General features: G+C 36.3%; 1 protein-coding gene across 4 annotated transcripts in view; it reads right to left on the minus strand.

Moving 5' to 3' along the window:
* The window catches only part of Oseg1 (intraflagellar transport protein Oseg1), a 796,421-nt gene that overhangs the window by 137,344 nt on the left and 642,812 nt on the right, over positions 1-16,265 (minus strand). The window lies entirely within an intron of this gene.

Raw genomic sequence — 16,265 nt, forward strand, 5'->3', positions numbered from 1 at the left:
AGCTTCTAGACAGAACTTTGATAAGTTTTTTTTTTACAATCTACATTATTTCTGCAATAATCTAACTGAGCACTATGTGTTTTTACTACAGTTAACTCTGAAGATGCTGGCTCAAAATCCAGTAAAATATTAAATATTTCAAATACATAAATTATATATTTTTTTTGTTCTGCTGGTACTGTATATACAGTGAAACCCTGTTTTTATGTTCCTGCAATTTACGTTTTCCTGCCATTTAAGTCATTTTCCATTGGTCCCATCTTAAGGTCTATTCTTACGATATATTGTTTTCCCACCATTAACAACTTGATGCGGACGTTATTTCCCATGATTTGCGGTTTTTTCTCGGTGGCAACACTAGTTTTCAAATCGATTTCTGCAGAAATCTGAGCATTTCTGTTCCCAGATGGTGTTGCTTTCAGCTGTAGCTTCATTTCCGCACGATTGCAGCAGTGATGTAGTAATGAGCGATACCGTGATTTTTCAATCACAGTACGAATTGATACCATGAAGTTTTCATATCAGTAATTTTAAACTGTCAGTAGCTCGTGGCATCTGTAACATGTTGCGATGTAATTTCACATTCACAGTGCTGTACTGAAATCGTGAACAAGGATCATACATAAATTGTGAAGTCACATTCACACTTTTACCAAGTAAGAGTTGTTACTCATGAATATTAGATATCAGTGAATAAACCACAGTTCGTGAAATATCGTTTCACTAGCTTGCAGTGTTAGTGTTCATAGTCGCAATTTAGAAGCACCTGGTATATTGCAGAATTTCTGCTACTTAATTTAGTGTGTGATAGTTGCTTTCAATTTAAAAATTACTGTTTCTTTCTTTTTTCTCCATGTTAGCAACATAGAGAAAAAAGAAAGAAAATGTATTTCGGTAGAAGAAAAGATGGCAATTCTGTGATGTGTAGATTGGCATACAGGAACACATGTGCAATTAGTACAAACTGAAATGAAAAATATTTTCAATGTTGATGAAACTGAGCTCTTTTATAACATTCTGCCAAGTAAAGTATTGCGTTTTAAAGGAGAGAAGTGTCAAGGTGGAAAATTCAGCAAGAAGAGGGTAACTGTTTTGCTCATGGTCAATGCTGATGGATCAGAAAAATTACCTCCACTGCTAATTGGTAAATTAAAAAAGCCAAGATGTTTTAAGAAAGTGAAAAATCTGCCTATTAACATGTTGACCGCCGTAATGTTAAAAAATTTTGTGATCCCCAGGCCACTTCTTTTTGTTTTACAATTTGCTGAAAGTAACATAAAATAATCATATTTTATGATTTTTTATCTATTTCATGCAGCTAAATAGATTTGTTAAGTGCGAATCACGTGTGCACTGTGAGGCCTGAGAAGAATTCTTTAACTGACTGGGTCAAGGGTGCACACGTGATTCGCCCTTCACACAAGGTCAAACTTGCATATCTATGACGCTTACAAACAGTTATATGCGTTCAGTGTTTTGTCCGGTGGAATAAATTTGTTATAGTGATAAATAATGTTATAAATTGCCCTAATATGGGAGACTACAAAAAAGAGCAATGTCATTTAGAAGCCTTGATAAATGAAGTTCCATCTGATGACGAACCATACGAATGTTCGTCGGAAAGTTACAATGGAAGTGATCTTAGTTCTGTGTCTTCAGATTCTGATTCTCTCATTGCTAGAAAGAGAATAAAAGTATCTACAACTGGTAATACCGAAGTTTTCGCTGCTAGTACATCTCAGTTTACTGCTGCTCATTCTGTAGAACAAACAATTGATGATGTTATAAGAAATCTGCATTTGACTAATGATTCTTCCTCAGATGAAATACTTGGAAATGTGAATTCAACCGACCAACAATGGAATGAAATTACAGGTGATAATCTAAAACATTTTCAGTTTGTGGATAATAATTTTGGAATAAAACAAAATGTTATTGAAGAAATGCATGATAAAAGCCTGTAGACTTCTTTTTTATGTTTGTTGATGAAGGACTGCTGGACCTAATGGTGCAAGAAACTAACAGATACGCTCTTCAAAAACTCAGTAAGACGATTTTACCAAAAGCAAGGATAAGAAAGTGGAAAAACACAAATCTCAATGAAATGAAAATATTTTGGGGTCTGCAAATTTGGTTCGGTTTAGTGCAGATGCCAAAATTAGAGTGTTATTGGTAGAATAACATCATCTATTCTACAGAAATCAAACAAGTTATGTCAAGGAATCGGTTCGATCTTCTTCTCAGTAACTGGCACTTCACAGACAACGAGGGTGGAAATACTTCTGAAAGACTTTATAAAATTACACCTCTCATAAATCATATAAGAAAAAATTTCCAGAAAATAATCATGCCTTCGAGTAATATTTGCAATATATAGATAAAGTTTCATCTATATAGCGTAATATATAAATGAAACTTTAATTCCTTTCCGAGATCGTCTTGCCTTTCGTCAGTACATCAAGAATAAACGACACAAATTTGGCATAAAACTATTCAAATTGTGTATTGAAGATGGATATACATATGATTTCAAGATATACTGCGGCACAGAAAAGACCAATACCACTAACAGTGTTCCAACTTCAGTTGTTATGGGACTTTGTGAGAATTTACTTGACCATGGACGCACAATATTTGTAGATAATTATTATACCAGTATTGAATTAGCGCACAAACTTTTGAATAGACAAACACACCTTGTAGGCACTTTGAGAAAAAATCGAAAGGGAATTCCACAGGATGTTACCCAGAAGAAATTGAAAAAGGGTGAAATAATTGGTAAAGAAAGTGACACAGGGGTGGTGGTAATAAAATGGTGCGATAAACGTGAAGTGCTTATGTTATCAACAAAACACACAAACAAAATGAAATACCTTACAGCAAGAAATGGTAATGAAGTGCAAAAGCCGGAAGCTATTATAGACTATAACAAAAGCAAAAGTTTTATTGATCTATCCGATCAGGTAAAAGCCTATGCTTCTTGTCTTCGAAGAAGTGTGAAATGGTACCAAAAACTCGCAGTTGAAATTCTTTTAGGTTCTGCTGTGGTGAACGCTTTTATAGTATATAAGTGAGTTACTGATAAAAACATTAGCATCACAGAATTTAGAGAAAAAATTGCAAAACAGTTATTAGGAATTACACCAAAGGAAAATAATGTCACTTCGACTTCAGACAAGGAAAAACATATTTTAGAAGAGGTTGGTACCAGTAATAGGAGAAGATGTACATCTTGCTACAAAAAGTTAACCGAAGAACATAATAGAAAATATGCAACATCTAAGGCGACAAAAACACGGTGGAAATGTGTTCAGTGCGAAAAACTTTACTGTGTTCGCTGTTTTACTATTGTGCATAACTGTAGTTTGTAATTGTTTAGTAATAATTTTACCTAATTATTTTTTCATATCTATTTGTCTATTGTTTGTCATTTTTTTGTTTCTTAGTTTTTCAATTTTTTAGAAGAAAAATTTATGATTTGACACATTTCTAATGATATATATTATAAATAAATATTTAGCACCATTGTTATTGTTTTATTCAACATTAGAATTCCGCCTAAATCAGGTAAAAATAAAACCCCTATAATAGGCCACTTGTACATGTAGTTGAAATTCTACTGTGCTAACTATATAAACCTGTTTACCAGGCCCCACATTTCCATTACCCATAAACATTTCATTTAGATATGAATCACAGGTGAACTATGCAGCCTGAAAGAAAAATCTTTATGCGAATCAAATATGATTCACGCAACGCATTGAAAAAATGTAGTGTGAATCGTATTTGATTCATACGGCGGTCAACGTGTTAAGTATGATGCCAACGGCACAGCATGAATGGCCAGCAACATCTTCACATCCACCATGCATGCTCTGGATGCTAAAATGGGGGGAAAATCACTGCAAAATACTACTACTACTGCTAGACAAATGTCCTGCACACCCTGCAGATCTGCAACTCAGAAACATTAGATTAGTGTTCTTTCCCCCTAATTCTACAAGTGAGCTTCAGCCATTGGATCTGAGCATCATCCATGCATTTAAATGGAAATATAGAAAAATGCTTGTTGAAAAAGCTGTGTTTATGCACGATAATGGTATGGACCCAAAACAAATGACCGTTGGTTGCATGTTACTCCTGAAACCATATCCAACTGTTTCTGGAAGGTAGGAGTTACGTTTGTGGAAGAGGAGGAACAACTACAGGAGGAAGAAGAAAATATGTCAGAGCCCAACAACTGGTATGTGATGGATGAGTCTTCCTCATTTCAAGCCTATGTTGATGGCTGATGTGATCACATCAATGATACCAAGTGTAGAAGACACGCTTTCCAACCACCTTGGTGAAGAAGAGGAAGAAATGGTTGAAGAAGAAGACTGTGATCAAGAACCTACCGTCCCTACTAGTAAAGAAGCAATGGAAGCTATTTCTGTTTTGAGGCGGTATATTGCAAGTGCATCAGGAGACGATGGAGCATTTAATGCCTTACACACTGCGGAGAGACAGGTGGAACTTATAAGGGTGCAGAAAAAGCAAAAACAATCAACAATTAAAGATTTTTTTAAATAGATAAATGTAAGTAAATGTAAATTCATTTATTTTCAGTTATTAAATTTTGTAATCTAGTATGTAGAGTCACATACTAGCAGTAAGTCATCTTTTAGACTTTTTTTAATATTTTTTACATTTCTTGCTATTTACACTTTTTTCCATAAGTCCCCTGGAAAGTGTGAAAAAGGAGTTTTACTGTACATCATAAAGAACTATTATGAATACCCACACTTAAGCCTATCATTACATTTATGTATAAATAGAAAGCTCTTATAAAGATATTTGCATCTGAGATGGGATTCAAACTTAGTTCTTTTCAAACAGAGGAACAAATACCATAAAGCTGTTCTTATGACTGCACCCATGGAGACACTTTCCAGGCTAACTATCCTTACGCTACTAGTAACACAATGTTCTTCTAAACTCAGTGTACATTCTCAGTTCCAATTTGTTTGTTTATTTACAAGATGATAAACCATAGTTTATCATCTTGAAAATATGGAACTGACAGGCTTTTATTACACAGAAATGTTTCTTGAAATACAGTGGTGCTAGTGAGCATAGCAGTAGTTTTGAGTTGTGATTAACTGGTTCCCCTTTTTCAACACTACTAACCAAGCTAGATGTAATTAGGGAAATTAGGGCACTTATCATAGATGATCTCAAAGACTGAGATGTTTTAACACTGCAAGGTTTGTTGTATGAGTAAGATGAGCAGACAGAGAGAGTGCTTTCATCAGCAAAACTGTTAATAAAGTTTAAAGTCATTGAGAGAAAGCAGAGCATTTATTTATATAAAGAAGATGGTGGGTGAAATAACAAATAATGTAGGTGAAATACCTACATTAACAGAAAAATCTGAAGACAAAACACCTTCCACCATTGCATTCAGTGAACAACCTAAGAAAAAACTGGCAAATCCAACTAAAAAAGGAGGGAAAGGCAGACCATAAGATGGTAATTTCCTGAGCAGCTCATGAAGCCAGACCATATCAAATGTCTTAGAAATGTCAAGTGCAACAGCACATTTTTCAAACTTTTCTATAGCATGTGTCTGAGTGGGTGAAGAAGGAACAGATCTGCTGTGGATCTTGAATAGCAAAATCCATACAAGTGGTCAATGATTAATTGCGAGTTTTCCAGATGTCAAGGAAGTTGACTGTTGCTTATTTTAGACAACACTGAGGTAAGAACAATAGGTTGATAGTGGATGGTAGATATCTATCACCTGTTTTTGGAAATGGCTGTATATAGGATTGCTTCCGTGCTGAATGGTGGATGCCAGCTGATTATGATGCATGTTACAGATGATAAAGCACAGGTGTTAAATCAGGACCACTTGTTTTATTTACAATTGTTGTCATACTTTGATGTTGATTAGTGCATCCATATCTCAATTGGAAGAACAACAGGACATTGCACCCTTCAACTGGGAAAGACTAAGTTTGATTCTCATTCTGATGAGAGGAATCTTTAAATGGAACTGTTTTTTTTTTTATTGAAGGTGAGTTAGCCAATCTCATATGGAGGTAGCAAGGTTTCATTGAAGAAAAACCCAGAAACTCTGGTTTTTATCCTGCACATAGGCAAATTAGTCAATACACATGCAATTTAAAACACAAAGTACTCTTGGTAGTGGTGGGCAGTATATGGTAGTAGTGTCAGCATGAATTAGAGGAGTGAGTTGTTATGGGTGGAGTGGTGTGTCCTCCCACAATAATAATAATTATTATTACTCATGTTGATGTTTTAAATAAGAAAACATGTAAAGACATAGTAATTACTAACTAAATTTATCATCATCAACAAATTCCTCATATATACCCTCAAGGGGTGTACAGGATATGATAGTACTACATGAAAAATTACATTATTACTAACTTCCTATCTACAATTATCCTCCAAATCAGTCTGTTACCTGTCAAGACTCCAACAGATCTTATATTTCTATCTTCTAACTGACCACACCACCTGAGATTAGCTCTGCTAATGCATTAATAGATGCTGACAATGTCAAGTTCTTCCTTAATATCCATGTTTTTAATATGATATTGCCATTGATGACATCAGTTCATGCCCTGAATCTTCTTCTCAAGACTCTCATATCTGCGGTCTCTAGTCTTTGGTCAAGTGTTTTACTTCTGACCCAGCTCTCAGAATAAGTTAAAATTGTTTGAATGCTGTCTTGTATATAGCTAATTTAGTGTTTTGGCTAATTTTTCTATTATTCCAAATAAATTTATTCAGTTGACTTCCTACCATACCAGTGCTTTGTTGATTCTATTGTCTATTTCCATATTTAATTTACCATCTTCACTAAAAATCGTGCCTAAGTAGCTGAAATGTTTTACTTGTTGTATGGGTTCTCCATTCACAATGCAGTTGATATTTTAAAATGTTTCTGCCTATTTTCATTGTCTTTGCCTTTTTAATGCTGACCTCCATACCATATCTATTACAACAGTTATTCAATTCAGTCAGGGAATTCTTGTAGACTTGTAGCAGATTTATTTAAAAGTATAACATCATCTCCATAAAGCAAAAGAGCTGAGATTAACATCTCCAATTTTGATATCAGGTTTAATACCACTTTCCTTCATAATGCGATCGATATAGATAGTAAATAACAGAGTAGAGGATACACATCCTTGTCTGACACCAGATTTAATTTGTTCATTAATGATATAGGGAAGGATCTAAGAGGAACAGTTTATTTGTTTGCTGATTATGCAAAGTTGGGTAGAGCAATAGTGAATGCAGATGATGTCAAAATCTTGCAGGACGACTTAGATAGATTGGAGTTCTGGGCTAAGGAGAGTGGATGTCAATTTAATGTGATGAAATGTAAAGTTATGCATTTTGGGGTGAAAAGATTAGCAGCAGTATACCACATTGGTGGAACTGTACTCCCGGAGATTGATGAGGCCAGGGACTTGGGAGTGTTGGTGGATAGGGAGATGAAGTTTAGGGGGCACATTGCAAAAGTGGCTAAATCAGCTCATCAACTCACTTGGTTGTTGAAAAATACTTTGACGAGGAGAGACAAGCAAGTTATTGTACCTCTGTACCGAGCCTTGATAAAACCTCATCTCGACTACTGTGCCCAGATTTGGTCACTTAGGTTTCTTCTTGATGGGGAGGAGGTGGAGAGGATCCAGAGGCGAGTGACCAAGATGATAGCAGGTCTATGGAATGAACCTTATGAGAACAGGTTGAAGATTTGTGGGTTGCAGAAATTAGTTGATAGGCAGAAAAGGGGAGATATGATTGAGACATTGAAATTGCTAAAGGGTTTCTATAGGATTAATTCAGAGGATATTTTTGAGATCAGGACTGGTGGTGGGAGAACTAGGGGACACCTATGGAAGCTGGGCAAGAATGTGGTTAGCAAGGGTATTAGAGCTGGGTTCTTCTTTTAGAGTGGTAAATGAGTGGTATAAGCTGCCAGAGTCTATTGTGGGTGCTATGATAGTGAGTTCAAGGCAAGGTATGATAGATACTGTGAGAATGTCGTATAGTTTGTGGACATGATGTTTAGGGCCTCCCTCGATGAGTCTAAGGACTCCCTGGAGTCGTCCGTAATAATAATAATAAACCACCTTCCTGTACTTCCTTCAATTCTAGCTGCTGACTAACAACTCAAAAAAAAAAGACGAAGTATTGCTTGATATAATGCCCCATTGATACCATATAACTGTAGCATTTCGAATAGCTTCTCTCTTGGCACCTTATCATATGCCTTTTCCAGATCTACAAAACTTAAAAACAGATTTTTGTTATATTCCCATGATTTCTCAACTACCTGTCGTAAAGCGAAAATCTGATCCTGACAGCCTCTATTTGGCCTGCATCCAGCTTATTTTTCACCAAGCTTCTCTTCCACAATCCTTCTCAACTGTTTCTCAAGTACACTTGCATATATCTCACCAGGAACACTCAGTAGAGAAATACCTCTGTAATTCTCACATTCAGTTTTATTTCCCTTTTTATATATGGGTACTATGAGAGCTCTACTCCAATCATCCATAATTTGTCCCTCTGAACTATGCAGTGCAGCCACTGTAAGAATTTTATACCTCCATACTTGAGCATTTCTGGTCGAATATCATCTATTCAACCAGAAATGTTGCTGCCTTTCCACATTTCAAGATTTTGATGGCTTTTTCTATTTCAAGTATGGATATGTATTCCTGACTGCATGCCTGGTCAGTGTTTTTTACCACTGTGCTGTCATCACTGCTTGTTTCATTTAGCAATTTTTCGAATAATTACTCCATACTTCAAGTCTATCTTTTTCTTCTATTTTCATGTTACAATAAATTTAGTTTAATCCTTTATCCAAGTGTGAGCAAACAAAGTTTGTGCCTGAAAATATCTTCAGGACTGGGATAAGATAGTACAACACCGGGCAACTCGTAGCAAAGGTGGACCAAGCTAACATCACTCCCATCTGAGTATCTCCCATAATGTAAAACACATCTCCTTGCGGATATGTATAATGTTATACATTAAGGGAAGGGCCAGTACCCAGACTAGTTTTGACCTTTATTGAGATCTCTTCAGTGGGAGCCAAGGCCCAGAAGTGGAGATACCAGGCAGAAGCAATGGCTAGGTCATCTTTACCTATAGGAGTGGCCAAAAGGTGTGCCACCTTTTTTTATTAAATTACTCTAGATTTAGAGAAAAATGTTGAAAGTTTATTTTTCACTTGGTTAGACTATGATAAATTTAGTTTAATCCTTTCTCCAAGTGTGAGCAAATGCATAACATTATACATATCTGCAAGGAGATGTGTTTTGCATTATGGGAAATACTGAGATAGGAGTGATGTTATCTTGGTCCACCTTTGCTGAGTTGCCCGGTGTTGTACTACCTTACCCCAGTCCTGAAGATATTTTCAGGTGCAAACTTTGTTTGCTCACACTTGGATAAAGGATTAAACTAAATTTATTATAGTCTAACAAAGTGAAAAATAAACTTTCAACAGTTTTCATGTTACCTTTAGCATCTCTAATTCCTTTTACAACACCCTTTCCTCCATTTCTGAGCTTCTGCAACAACCTCCAGAATATCTTGCCACCTTCTTGATATTTATTTTCCATGTTCTTGCCAAACTCCTCCCATGACTTTTGTTCAGCTAGTTTTACACACTTTTCAGCTTTCTTACATTTGTCTATGTATTCTCTAAGAGCACAAGCTGACTTATTTGCCAGGAACTTTTGATATGCTTCCTTTCATGCTTACACGGTGATCAGAATACATTATGAAAAATTATAGAGACAACTACCGTGCTAAAGCAAAACTTTAGTTTAATATAAACCAAAATGAACACTCTAAGTTTTGACCTTCATATCAAGGTCATCATCTGGAGCATATACATATATACAAAGAAAAAAGCTGAACTACAATCTACATGGTTTGCTAAAGTTACTAATATAAAAGACCGAAGTACAGTTTAAAAGAATCGTGCTGGAATTCCAATTAAAGTTGACTACATGTGATAGTTGTCAGAGCACCAGTATTAGACTATGGCAATATATGCATCAGAAAGATTGTAGCTAAGGCTGTTGTTTATATGGGATGAATCAAAGGATATTTCTTTAGATTCGAATATCTTCCTTTCGAGCTCATCATAACACCTATGAATATTAAAAGTCAGCGGCCAGTCTATGAGGTGTTGAAGGCATTCATCGGAGTTAATAGAGAAGAGAATGTGGCTTGATGGAGCGCTGGCCGTGATCCTATTGTAGGATATGTCTCTTCTGTGTTCCTCAATAGGCAAAAGGACAGATTTAGGCCGTGTGACCATAATATGGTTTGCCACTTTCACACAGGATCTTGTAGACTCCTGGATACTGGAGAGGTAAATGTTTTATTTTAGGTCTACTTAGTATTGATCGAAATTTTGGAAACGTAGTGAAACAAGTTCTAATGTTGAATTTCCTAAGAATGTTTGCCAGTTTAGGGGAGAGAGAGCTGATGTATGGCAAAGATATGAATGCTCTTGGGGAAGAAGAATCTTCAATAGTAGGAGAACAATGGTGAGAGATAAATTTATCAATTTTTTCAAGAGAGAAACCATTGTTGACAAAAGTCCTTTTTATTAAATTAAGCTCATTTTCAATCTCTGTTTCATCTGTTAGTAAAGATCTGGCACGATGTGCCAGGGTTGAAATAATTCCAAATTTCTGCGGAGGGTAGTGATGGGAAGAAGCATGAAGGTATCTTTCTGTGTGCATTGGTTTTCTAAAAATAAAGATTTTGATGTTATCAGTGTATTTTGTGAGTTTTAAGTCCAAAAAGGAAAGACAGTTGTTGGATTCAAGTTCGCAGGTGAAATTGATATTCTCATGAAACTTGTTGAGATTGTCTAGAAAAATATTGAGGTTATTTAAACCATGTTCCCAAATGAGGTATACATCATCTATATAATGGTACCAGATTTTGGGTTTCAGTGTAGAGGAATTAATCGCCTTTTCTTCGAAGTCTCTAAGTTTCATGAGAATATCAATTTCGGCTACGAACTGGAATTCAACAACTGTCTTTCCTTTTTGGACTTAAAACTCACAAGATACACTGATAACATCAAAATCTCTATTTTTAGAAAACCAACACACACAGACAGATACCTTCATGCTTCTTCCCATCACTACCCTCCGCAGAAATTTGGAATTATTTCAACCCTGGAACATCAACGCCAGATCTATACTAACAGATGAAACAGATTGAAAATGAGCTTAATTTACTAAAAAGGACTTTTGTCAACAATGGTTTCTCTCTTAAGAAAATTGATAAATTTATCTCTCACCATCGTTCTCCTACTATTGAAGATTCTTCTTCCCCAAGAACATTCATATCTTTGCCATACATCAGCTCTCTCTCTCTCTCCCCAACACTGGCGAAAATTCTTAGGAAATTCAACATTAGAACCTGTTTCCAAAATTTCGATCAATACTAAGTAGACCTAAAATAAAACATTTACCTCTCCAGTATCCAGGAGTCAACAAGATCCTGTGTGAAAGTGGCAAACCATATTATGGTCACACGGCCTAAATCTGTCCTTTTGCCTATTGAGGAACACAGAAGAGACATATCCTACAATAGGTCCAGGGCCAGCGCTCTCTCAAGCCACATTCTCTTCTCTATTAACTTTGATGAAAGCCTTCAACACCTCGTACACTGGCCGCAAACTTCTAATATCCATAGGTGTTATGATGAGCTCGAAAGGAAGATATTCGAATCTAAAGAAATATCCCTTGATTCATCCCATATAAACAACAGTCTTATCTACAATCTTTCTGACACACACACATTGCCACTGTCCAATACTGGAGCTCTCGTGGACAACTCTCACACGTAGTCAACTTTAATTGGAATTCCAGCACGCATTCCTGTTTTAAACTGCACTTCGGTCTTTCATATTAGGTTTCTTGATGTAATTTTATTATGTCTCTGTTATTTTGCATACCGTATTTTCCGGTGTATAAGACGCTCCTATGTATAAGACGCACCCAAGAAATTTAATACAATTTTCTGGAAAAAACCTAAACTTTACCTAAACCAAAACAATGCTCACAGGCTACTTTGACTGCATGTGTACGAATCATTTTTGTTGAAATGGCAATGCCATTTTGCCGATTTTCTTGCACCCATTTCAAAACTTCGGTCTCTAGTTCTGGCCACTTCGCAATTTTTACATGTTCTGCACGCTTTTCATTACGCAAATTGTACAAAATCTTCTTCTGACCACGCCAAGTTCTAATCATTTTTTCTGTAGGCGAAGGTCCAAAATGTCTTTCAGCTTCCCTAATCCCACATTCTTCCGCATATTTTACAACCTGCAATTTGTAACTTGAAGTATATGAATGTCGCCTGTTTTTTCCATCACTAAAATCTAAGGGGAAACATCAAACCGAACACAAAATATCTCAACACTTCAACTCAATACTGATAAACATCGGTAACTAATTACTCGGATAAGATATTATGAAACTTGAATAGGGACTCCCCGTTCTTAGCCAATGACGCGCTAGAAGTCACGTGAAGGTCACGCATCAATTTGATTGCACCATTAACCGCCTACAAAGATCTTGGAACATAAATGGGAGTGCGTATGACTTTGAAAAGAGGAAACAATCTTTACCTTCATTATATAAGACGCACCCCATTTTTAAGATGAATTTTTAAGGTAAAAAAGTGCATCTTATACACCAGAAAATACGGTAATTCTTTGTCTTTGATACCTGAAAAGAAGTTGAATTTTGTTCAACAAAACTATCTCAGCATTAAACTTTATTCTTTTTATTCTCGGTATTATAGTCATTCAAACTAATTACTTTTATGGCTATTATAGCCTGTTTTTGTTCAGGAGTTTCCCTTATTTTAAATACACTGAATTTTTTACCCAAGAAAATTTTTATGTCATTATAAGTGTATTTTAAAGGAAAATATAGCAGAATAATTGAGGAAGAAAATTTTGTACATACCTTGTTTAGATGCTAGGATGACTTCATTCTCCATATTGCTGCTGTTAGGCTGTTAAAAGAGGGGGGGGGACATGGGGGGAAGTGTTTGACGCAAGGCGAGAAGAATAATTTTGAAAACCCAGGTTTTTTCCTAAAATAATATATATATTATTATACTTAACGATGCTTCTTTAGAGAAGGGGAAGGGTTTTATGGGAAAACTGGGGCGGAGGAGAGCGTTAACGGGTTGCAAGCTATTTCAGTCGTCTGACCATCATTGGAACATTTTCAGGATGAGTGTAGGGCTATGCCATGGCCGTATGTTGTATCTGCCAAAAAAGGGCATTTGTTGTTGCTTATTCGTCGGAGGCGTGATCTGATTTGTAAATCGTGGAGCTTCCAACATTCGGAAATTACGTAGGGTCGGTGGACGTTGATCGAATTTTCGTCACATTTTATGGCTATTGTTTCGGATATTCTAAGCATTGTTTTGTTTGTTTATTATTATGGCCTTATCGATTTGCAGGATATGTTTCAGTTCAATGGTGTGAGCCTATTTCAGTCTATCCTGTGCTCTGTATTCTATTTTTCTTTTTGATGTTGTGTTGTTTTTTTAGTATTTAAATGTTCCGGAATAGGGATGTTACAGTCCTGGAAGTATTCTTGCAGTCTAGTCATAGATGGCGAACCTATGGCACATGTGCCAGAGGTGGCACGTCCGAGAATTTTGCTGGCACATCAACGATTTACACGCTTATAAATTATTCAACTTTTTTTTTAATTGTTACAATACATACAAGATAAATTTTGTTTAACACGAGAGAGCAGCTAAGCAGACGTGCATATGATTGGTGCGGTATTAATAAAAATCGCACATCTCAAAGATAAAAGCAAGCTGAAAATTTTTGAGTTGAAATGCTAATTCTCTTCAACCAAATTCCATAACATCTGAAACTGTCCTAACAACATTCACTATATATTTCTTAGTTTTAATAAATTCACGACGGGGTGTCATTTATCGTTCCGACAGAACTTCTCATTACCAGCGGGCTCAACTCACACAAAGCTTCAACCCTTGGTTGATTTTTATTACTGCTTGTTTGCGTTTGAGATGGCAGGGAAACTCACGCAAGCATTATATGGCATGTTTCAATTCGTGGTAGAATTTTATTTGAAGTTAGCCTTTGTGATCTGTCATAATGACATCGAGAATTTCAAATGCAATCAAACAAACACTTATTTTATAACTGAAAAATTTTCTGAGGGGCTCACATTGGTGAGTATGGCATGGCAAAACCCGAGATACCCAAGCTACACCCTGATCTTACTTACTTACTTGGTATATCATATCTGGAAACTGGTTTTCTACTCTTCTTTCCCTCTACTCTCTCTTACTTCTTACTCTTTCCCCCCCCTCCCCCAGTACTATTAGAGCAATTTGAGGGCGATGACTCTTTCCTCTCAAACTGTAATAAGTTTTAAAAGGTATACCGTGAGAAGACATATCAATACAAAATTAATAACGGAAAAAACTCACGTACAAAGATTATTTAATAGTATAATTTTCACAGGCAAAATTTATACTATTAAATAATCTTTGTATGTGAGTACAAAGTCCGAAATAAGATAATCCACAAGAGCACGGAATCTGGTAGACACCTGATTTTCTGTGCTCTTGTGGATTATCTTATTTCGGACAAACGGGAAGATCTGCCTATATTCGGCTAGAAGAACACCAATCTTATATTGAATATTTTCCACTATCCACTATTCCACTATCTACTAAATGCAGATGACGTCAAAATTTTGCAGGATGATTTGGATAGATTGGAGGTCTGGGCTAAGAAGAATGGATGTCAATTTAATGTGGCAAAATGTAAGGTTATGCATTTTAGGGTGAAAAGATTGGCGCAGTTTACTGCATTGGTGGAACCTTGCTCCAGGAAATTGATGAGGCACGAGATTTAGGAGTGTTGGTGGATAAGGAATTGAAATTTAGGGGACACATTGCAAAAGTGGCCAAATCAGTTCATCAAATCACTTGGTTGCTGAAGAATACGTTGACAAGCAGGTTATTGTTCCTCTGTATCGAGCCTTGATAAGACCCCATCTCAACTACTGTGCTCAGATTTGGTCACCTAGGTTTCTTCTTGATGGGGAGGAGGTGGAGAGGATCCAGAGGCGAGTGACCAAGATGATAGCAGGTCTGTGGAATGAACCGTATGAGAACAGGTTGAGGATTTGTGGGTTGCAAAAACTGGTTGATAGGCGGAGGAGGGGAGATATGATTGAGACATTCAAATTACTGAAGGGTTTCTATAAAATTAATTCAGAAGATATTTTTGAGAACAGGGCTGGTTGTGGGAGGACTAGGGGACATCCATGGAAACTGGGCAAAAGTGTGGTTAGTAAAGGTGTTAGAGCTGGGTTCTTTACTTTTAGAGTAGTGAATGAGTGGAATGCGCGCCCTGAGTCTGTGGTGGATGCTGTGACAGTGAATGAGTTTAAGGCGAGGTATGATAGATACTGTATGAATGTCGAATAGTTGTGATGAATATGATTTGGGGCCTCCCTCGATGAGTCTAATGACTCCCTGGAGTTGCCCGTAATAATAGTAATATTTTAAACCTGAAAAGTCTGGACTTGCAGAACATGCCATCTTCTCTAGACACAGAGTTCATTGGAGAAAGACAAGAGTTCTTCACAAAAGTCAGTTTCTCATGGAACGCCTTTATAAAGAAACAACTCTACTTCATTCTCCTAACTTAAACAGATCCGACGGTTTACGTCTATCCCCTTTATCTATCCCCTAATCTTTTCTAACTTTTTATTGTATTGATTTTTGTTTTTTTAGGAAATGTATTGACCTTTTTAGTTATCTTATATCAGCTACTTAGGTGGTGCTTTTTGGAATTGTCAGTTATTGTTTAATTTGAGCTTAATATACTGAAGATGCCTGTGATACACAGGCTAAAATTATACTATTAAATAATCTTTGTATGCGAGTTTTTTCCGTTATTAATTTTGTACTCTCAAACTGTAGTTTCCACTATCTACTAAAAAGGCAAGCTTAGTTGTCTTAAGGTGGCAGCACCACCACTAGGATACCTATCGTAATGCTAGTCACTTGACATAGGGAAACACATATTACTTTCAAGTCTCACGGAAATCCAAACCAGACAGAAAACATGGGAAACGACCGCAAACTGGAAAAGGTTAAGAAACTTTGGAAAATAAAAACGTGGT

The sequence above is a fragment of the Typopeltis vanoorti genome, chromosome 2 (assembly GCF_054136105.1).
Source record: "Typopeltis vanoorti isolate ZY-2024b chromosome 2, IOZ_Tvanoo_1.0, whole genome shotgun sequence".
Lineage (NCBI taxonomy): Eukaryota > Metazoa > Arthropoda > Arachnida > Uropygi > Thelyphonidae > Typopeltis > Typopeltis vanoorti.